Source organism: Plecotus auritus (assembly GCF_963455305.1).
Source record: "Plecotus auritus genome assembly, chromosome: 1".
Lineage (NCBI taxonomy): Eukaryota > Metazoa > Chordata > Mammalia > Chiroptera > Vespertilionidae > Plecotus > Plecotus auritus.
In genome coordinates this window covers 14,972,925-14,981,995 of record NC_137770.1, presented here as the reverse complement: position 1 = coordinate 14,981,995, position 9,071 = coordinate 14,972,925, and positions in this window count along the sequence as shown.

Genomic DNA, 9,071 nt, shown 5'->3' with positions numbered 1-9,071 from the left:
CTCATCATTGATGTTTCCATCTCTCTCTCTCTCTCTCCTTCTCCCTCTCCCTTCCTCTCTGAAATCAATAAAAAATATATTTTTGAAAAAGACACTTTCTTACTCATTGCCTTCTTCTCATACATGTATATGTGTCCTTGTGGCAGGTCAGAGGAGAAGGCAGGAATGTATGAATGTAGTGTATATTGCATTATAAAAATCAGTACTTTTATTTTGCATTTTAAATATGTACACCCAGATTCCTTATGCCATTTGATTTTGGTTTGATCAACATGTCATTGGTTTAGCTTAAAAAAGACTCTAGGTCTATTTAAAAAAAGAAAAGGATTTTAAAAGAATCTGCATGACTCCTTCCCAATGAATAGAAAATAAGGCACTCTTTCATATCACTTTCAATTGCCCGCGGATAAGATGCAGCCAGAAGTGGTTATCACATAAATAAAATGTATACCAACAGAGTTCTAAGCTCACTTCAATTGTTGAAAATTAATTCATTTTCAGTCTTCAGAATCTGATTTTCAGAGTACAAGAAGCTTGATGGAGAAAGCAGCTGAATGTAATCAATCTCGCTTTATGGGCTTGGTTTCAAACTGTAGGCTGTCCTGTATAATAGGAATCAGAGGGACTTGATAAATATTTCCAAGGACACTCTAGATGCCTCACCTTAGTGGGTGTGTAATTGCCTGTGAAATTCAGAATGAAACAAGCAAAGTTGGAACAAAAGGGAATGGTTAAGAATTGTATTTCTACTTTCTTAAGACCTTTGCCAAAGTAGCAGGTGGTAACTTCATTGGAGAGCCACAGGAGGAAAATGAGTCTTGGCAGATGGCCAGTGATTTGAGGTGAATGTCATGCAGCCCATGGACATAAATTGAGGAGCATTTCATTTATTTTCAGGGGTGACACTAGTTTTATAGTGCGTTTTGCTTTGGAGTTTGCTATAATAGCAGCAGGCTATTAACAGAATATTTCCCACCAGGTTAGGAAAAATTATTATTCAACTATTTGAAGCCAGTAATATTGGATTGTGACTAACTTCGTAGCATAAAATAGTTTTTCTGTGAATAAGGGCTCACATGAATTTGAAGACCTGAGGAAAAATGTGAATATTTGTAAATAGAGTTATAGTAATTAAAATGTGTTATGCCTTCATAAATATTGACCTTCACATCAGTGGCCCTGAATACACAACCCAGAAACAGTACACCATCTATGCTAGAATTTAGCATGTAATGAAGGTAGCATTCCAAATGACTAAATCAGTTTCCAATAAATTGCAGAATACAAAATAAATATTAAAAATAACACAAGAGCTTTCTTAAATGACAAATTTCCTAGAAAAACAATGATCAGCAATTGGCGAATAATAAAAATTTTGGCTCTGCTCTTCCAATAGCCAAACCTCCTATTCTGTTCACTGAATTGACTATAAGTTTCTAAGCAAACTCTCCATGGGGTAATCTCATCCTCTCCATTGAAAATATGTATAATTACTTGAGTCACATTTTATCTTTACCACTGACTTCTTTTTATGTATCTATGTCCAGTTATTAACAGAACATCTTCATCTGGCTGTCCCAAAACATTAAAACCACTATACCTCAATTGAATTTAATATCTTTTTCTCTCAACTCATTCCTTCTCCTCCATACCATACACTCACAACCTGAAAACCTTGGAGACAGCCTAGCTTTCTCTCTTTTCTTAGCCAAATACTCTCCACATATCCAATCAGTGTCCAGGTTCTATTGATTCTATTTATTTTTTAATCCTCAACCTCAGGATATGTTTTTATTGATTTTAGGGAGAGAAGAAGGAAGGGAGGGAGAGAGAGAGATCCATGTGAGAGAGAACCATTGATCTGTTGCCTCTTGGACATGCCCCGACTAGGGATCAAACCCGCAACCTAGTTATGTGCTCTGCCTGGGAATCGAACCCACAACCTTTTGTTATACGGGACGATGCTCCAACCAATTGAGCCACACCAGCCAGGGCCATTCTATCCTAGATAATAAAGAGGGAATATGCAAATTGACCATCACACCATCACAAAGATGGCAGCGCCCATAGCCAAAAGATGGCAGCGCCCAGTCCCCTCAGCCCTCCAGCCACCCAGGAGGCTCAGGCAAGCCTCGGATGGCAGCTGACCAGCCCCCCAGGGCCGGCCCGAGGCACAGGCAAGCCTCAGATGGTGGCTGCCCAGCTGCCCAGGGCCTCCTAGTTTCTTTAATATATTTGGTCCACTTCTGTCCATCTGCATTATTTCCAGCATTTTGCACCTTGACTCTTACAATAGCATCTGAAGTGACCTCCCTGACTTCACTCCTAGTTATTCGAGTTGTTTTTATCCCGGAAAAACTTCTCTGATGGCTTTTCGTTGAATATGCAAACTCCACTGCGTGATGGTCCCCACTCTTGATGACCTGCCCCTCAGCCTACCTTTGCTTCTTCTTTCCTTCCTCACCCACTTTCCTGGCCACATGATTTCATGTTGTTGGGAAGCTTTTCCTGAGCTGCTGACTGCAGAGCTCTTTACCAACCACCCCCGTGCAAGGGCACAGTCGCTCCGTCCTATTCACCTAGATAGGTCCTATTTTTTTAAAAATATATTTTATTGATTTTTTACAGAGAGGAAGGGAGAAGGATAGAGAGTTAGAAACATTGATGAGAGAGAAACATCAATCAGCTGCCTCCTACACACCTCCCACTGGGGATGTGCCCACAACCGAGGTATATGCCTTTGACCGGAATCAAACCTGGGACGTTTCAGTCCACAGGCCGATGCTCTATCCACTGAGCCAAACCGGCTAGGGCTCGGATAGGTCCTATTGAATGTATTTGTTTATATGCATCATTTACTCTGTGTCCCTTGCATCTCATAGCATGTATTTAAAAGCACGTTTGCATAAATATCAGTATCAATAGATATTAAATACCTCAGCAAGAAACTGGAAAAATATAACCAACCTTCAATTTCTTTGATATTGCCTCAAAGTGCTCTATCTCTAGCACAGTGGTTCCCAACATGGAGCACACGTCCTACGGGGGGGGGGGGGGGGGGGGCAATTTGATTTTTAAGGAGGGCAATTCGAGAATGAATTAACAGTGAATTTTTCACATTTCTTATGGTTCTAGGGGTCTCTTATACTGTATATAAATATATATTGGGAACATATTTATGCACTTCAGTTCTCTATTATGTTTTGAAACTTTATTTGGTATTTTTTCATATCACTTCATGTTATTGTTATTTTTTAACAATTTCTTAGTGATTTCTTCCTCAGTACTTCAACTGTCCTTTCGTTCTTTTACTTTGCTCTTTCATGGACGCCATGTTCTTTGGAAGCTTGTTTAGACCAAGTCAATGGCCTTTTAGGCTTCCTCCACGTGAATAGGAGTTCACTTTTGGAATAATAAGAATTATATGTCACGGGGGGGGGGGGGGGGCGGGGTATCAGGATTTTGGAGATGCTTAAGAGGGGCGTGGCCAAAAAAAGGTTGGGAACCACTGCTCTAGCATGAAATAAATGTTGTCTGACAGCAAATTGAGGAGATTCCTGGTTGCAGACATTGTTTGGTTCCCACCTCAAAGCATTTCTATGTTCCTTTGAAAAAACAATGTAATTACACCTTACTTGAATCGAGTTGATTTGATCTCCACAACCATCCCATAAATAGTCACTACTATCATCGTTGTTCTCATATCATCGTCACCATCATCCCCGTTTTATATGCAGTGGGGAGATTCTGTGGAGGCCCTTACGTACACAACCTGTCTCCCTTGACCACACCCGCGCCTCCCTTTCCTCATGTGTGCAATTTACTTTCTCCTAAGCTCTGAGAGCCCCCCTGTTGCCTAAGTTGATTTTTTGTTTGTTTGTTTCGTGTGTTTTTTTGTTAACCTCACCCAAGGACATTTTGGACCGAAACCTTTCGATGCGCAGGCCTAGGGCTGGCCAGGCAGGGCTTGCCTACATTTTCAGTGAGCCAAAAGCAGCTCAGCCTAGGCTCACTCCTGTTACTGTTTCTTCCATTCTAAGCCCTGCCCTTAGGGCTTAGACATTAATAGGAAACATTAGTAGGAAAAATAGTAGTTGTAACAGTTCCTGGTGAAGGGGGTGGGTAAGAATTACTGTCCCAAGTTTTAATAAGTGTACTCTTTCAATATCACCTGGATTCGTGTCTTGAATTCTTTCCTAAATGAAGTCCAGAACCCTGCCAAACTGTGCTGGGGCAGACTTGCCTCAGCCTGGTTCCTTTCTGGTGATAAGAGGTTCAAATGTAGGAAATCTGGCTTCGGAGTCCACTTCTTAATCACCATGCAGTAGCTGGTTTGCCTGAGAAAACTCAAAACACAGTCAGTCTGAACTGAAGTTCAATGTTCTTTCTACTGACTGCTCTTTATACAGGGTGGGGCAAAAGTAGGTTTACAGTTGAGAGTAGGCAAAGCACAGAGTTTATTCTTGTATTACTATTTATAAACTAGAGGCCCGGTGCATGAAAATTCATGCCCTGGAGGGGGGTCCCTCAGCCTGGCCTGCCGCCTCTCACAGTCTGGGAGCCCTCAGGGACTGGAGGTGACCCGACGATCAGGGGAAGGCAATGCCCCCATCACACCTCTGCTGCTGCCACTGCCAGCAGCGCAGGCCTCAGCCGGCCCTGGTTACCTGAGGCTCAGGTGGCCCTGGGTGGCTGGGCAGCCACCATCCGAGGCTTGCCTGTGCCTCGGGCCGGCCCTGGGCGGCTGGGGGGGTGAGGGGACTGGGCGCTGCCATCTTTGAGGGTGTGGCAGTAAATTAGCATATTCCCTCCTTATTGGCTGTGGGCACCACCATCTTTGTGAGGGCATATTCTCTATTTATTAGATAGGATTATTGTATTATTTTCTTTCTTTTTTTATAAAATATATTTTATTGATTCTTTACAGAGAGGAAGGGAGAGGGACAGAGAGCCAGAAACATCTATGAGAGAGAGAGACACCGATCAGCTGCACCCTGCCCACCCCCCACTGGGGATGTGCCCGCAACCAAGGCACATGCCCCTGACCGGAATCGAACCTGGGACTCCCCAGTCCGCAGGCCGATGCTCCATCCACTGAGCCAAACCGGCTAGGGCATGTATTATTTTCCTTATGAACAACTGTAAACCTATTTTGCTCCACTCTATAAATAAATAACCTTAGGGTGGGACACCTGTCTTGTTCATCTCTACATTCTTATCACTAAGCATAGGGCCTACACAAATAATAGTTGACCAAGAGAATATCTTATTTTATACTTTTGCTTTTCTTTTGGGTTAAGTTTTCATGGCCTGAATAACTCCAATTTAACATTTAAGAAAGTTTAACTTTTGACATTTGAAGTTACATTATCTCCAGTATTTGATTTCAAGCCCAATTAATCTAAAGCGATATTCAGTTGCTAGAGAGCTAAAGATAAGGATCCGTGAACTGAGATCTAGCTCTGATTGTGAAACTGACCCTTTCAAAGGAATTATGTTGTTTTGTTTTGCTATGCTTCATTTTCTTCAGTAGAAAATGGCCCCAGTAATTCTTATCTACCCTCTTCACCAAAAACTGTTACAGCAATGACTTTTCCTATTAATGGCATTATATTAAAAATGATTTCTGCATAAAAAATACACATTCATAAAATTAACATAAATACATGTACATGACTTAAAAATAACATATTTATTACCTTTGAAAGGTACATTTTATGCTACATTTGGACATAACATTCTGCAATTTGCTAAGTATTTTATAATTTTTCTCATCCATTTGACTTTTCTGAAAGAGAAAGAGTAACTTTCTGAAAGAAGCTAAGATGAATTATATGCTCCTAAGATATTTTAATGCTTCTATTTTGTCCCATATTTAATATTAGTAGCCCTGCGCATGAATCCGTGCGCCAGTAGCTTGCTGCCACCCTCCAGTAGCTCTCTGCCTGCTGCCCCTCCCTTTTGTAGCTCCCCCGCCCCCCTTGCTCCCGGGTCCCCCTCATAGCTTGCTGCCCTGCCCCCTCCTGTAGCTCACTGCCCCACCCTCCTGCTGATCCGTGATCCAGTCATTGCGCATATTACATCTTTATTATATAGGATATATATTATATATTTAAAATACTTTCTGTATCCTACTTACAAAAATCTATTTCTCTCTAGGAAGTTGGCAATACTCTCAGATATACAAGGCCATTTTGAATTCCACACAGTGGTTGTTCAACCCTGGTTTTCCATTAAAATGACCTGGGAAACTTAAAAAAATACTGATTCCTCAGCCCTACCTCAAACCATTTACTGAATATCTGGGGATGGACTTTGGGCATTGTATTTTTAGAAGCTTCCCAGACGTCCTACAAAATACTTGACCGGCACTCCTCAACAAAGAAAGTCTGAGAAACTGTCACTGACAACAGGAGCCAAAGGAGACATGATGACTAAATATAATATAGTATCTAAAGTGAGGTCTTGGGCCGAAACCGGTTTGGCTCAGTGGATAGAGCGTCTGCCTGCGGACTGAAAGGTCCCGGGTTCGATTCCGGTCAAGGGCATGTGCCTTGGTTGCGGGCACATCCCCAGTGGGAGGTGTGCAGGAGGCAGCTGATCGATGTTTCTCTCTCATCGATGTTTCTAGCTCTCTATCCCTCTCTGTGAAATATCAATAAAATATATTTTTTAAAAAATAAAGTGAGATCTTGGAAGAGAAAAAGAGTATTAGTGAAAAGACCCTGTGAAATATTGAGCCTAATTGCCAAATGCCAGCATGTGAGGCCCTAAAAATCTGCCACCTTAAAACAATAAGCTGCTGCATTAGAACAGATTACATTTCTAGAGGCACTCCCAGTGAAAAGCAATGCACTAATTTTAATACATAATTATAATAATCACTAGAGGCTGGGTGCATGAAATTCATGCACGGTGGGCGGTTGTCACTCAGCCCAGCCTGCACCCTCTCCAATCTGGGATCCCTCGAGGGATGTCCGACTGCCTGTTTAGGCCCGATCCCAGTAGGATCGGGCCTAAACGGGCAGTCGGACATCCCTCTCACAATCCAGGACTGCTGCCTCCCAACTGCTCGCCTGCCTGCCTTCCTGATTGCCCCTAACCACTTCTGCCTGCCAGCCTGATCACCCTCTAACCACTCCCCTGCCAGCCTGATTGATGCCTAACTGCTCCCCTGCCAGCCTCTTTGCCCCTAACTATCCTCCCCTGCAGGCCTGGTAACCCCTAACTGCCCTCTCCTGCAGGCCTGGTCACCCCTAACTGCCCTCTCCTGCAGGCCTGGTCCCCACCAACTGTCCTCCCCTGCAGGCCTGGTCCCCCCTAACTGCCCTCCCCTGCAGGCCTGGTAACCCCTAACTGCCCTTCCCTGCAGGCCTGGTTGCCCCCAACTTCTGTCCTCTGCTGGCCTGGTCACCCCTAACTACCCTCCCCAGCAGGCTTGATCGCTCCCAACTGCCCTCCCTTGCAGACCTGGTCCCTCCCAACTGCCCTCCCCTGTTGGCCATCTTGTGTCCACATGGGGGCAGCCATCTTTGACCACATGGGGGCAGCCATCTTGTGTGTTGGAGTGATGGTCAATTTGCATATTACTCTTTTATTAGATAAGATAATCCTGAAATGAATTGCCTCCAAGATGCAAAAATTCAAGAAAGAATGCTAGTAAAGGAGTAAAAAAACAAACAAACAAAAATTACAGCCCATTTCTCAGAAAGGTAAGTTTAATTTTTATATCTATGAAATATATAAGTATCTGGGTTAAATATGTCTGTATTATGGTACCCTAGGGGTTTGAGAAAATTGTGATTTATCTTTGCTCAGTGCTGTTGGCAGTTGGTTTCTTAGCTATAAAGGAGATTGAGACCTGATCAGAAGGTTATTCAGTATTGAGTTAATTTTCCTCTCTTGCCTCTCCCACTGCGGTAGGAAGGAGGTAAAGAATAAAGATCCCCTAGTCTTCCATAACAAAGTCTACCTGGATTTAGCCCAGTCACATTTCTCTTTTCATAACCATTAAAGATATTTGTGCCCTAACCGGTTTGGCTCAGTGGATAGAGCGTCAGCCTGCGGACTGAAAGGTTCCAGGTTCGATTCTGGTCAAGGGCATGTGCCTGGGTTGCCAGCACATCCCCAGAGGGGAGTGTGCAGGAGGCAGCTGATCGATGTTTCTCTCTATTCGATGTTTTCTCTCATCGATGTTTCTAACTCTATTCTCTCCCTTCCTCTCTGTAAAAATCAATAACATATATTTAAAAAAATAAAAAATAAAGATATTTGTCATGTGTGTTGATCTCTAGAGCAGTCAGAATTGTGCCTGAAGAAATTACTCTGCACAAGTAAACATTTGACAAACAGCAACTGTTTGAAGATGGTGTTTCAAAAGTTCACTTTTAATTTTTTGCACACATTATCTTGTTTGGTAAAAAAGAATAATTTATAACCCAGAATCCCTGTGAAGCATCAAATTAACAAACAGTAATAACAGCCTGTGGGTAGCCACACAGAGTACAGCCCAGATCCCTAACTCCGTGGGACAGAAGGTAAAAAAAAATTCTCTTTTCTCAGCCTATCTCAGTTTCTCATCTGTAAAAAAATGAATGTACTGAACTAAGCAATCTTCAATGTTCCTTTCAATTCGGACTTTGGGATTCGGTGAGAGGGACTTCGAGAAACAGACTGGAGAGTTTTAAGATTTTAGGTAGGGCTTTGGGTTCTAATGGGCAGGATGATATTGAAAAAGCGGTTTGCAAGCTGGCGTTTCTAGAGTCGGAAGGGCAATTGATAGCGATAAAAATGGGTAAAGGAGTAAGAGTAAGACAGTGACCTGTTGGAGGGTCAACTCTGTGATTGGCAGGGTAAGAAGAGCGTTCGGCTGCTAGGCAACCGCTCTTGTAAGGGGGAGGTTGAGGACCCCAGTCGGAGGTGTCTAAGTAGCGCCTCTTAATATAGTTACGCTGCCTTCTTCTCGAAATTAATGAAACATGCAGTCTTTAAAAGTACACATTTTTCTTGCACCACGTTTGGCAAGCCCTAGTGTATGGGCAAGCCAGCAGCTGAGTTCTGTTTGCGGTGTT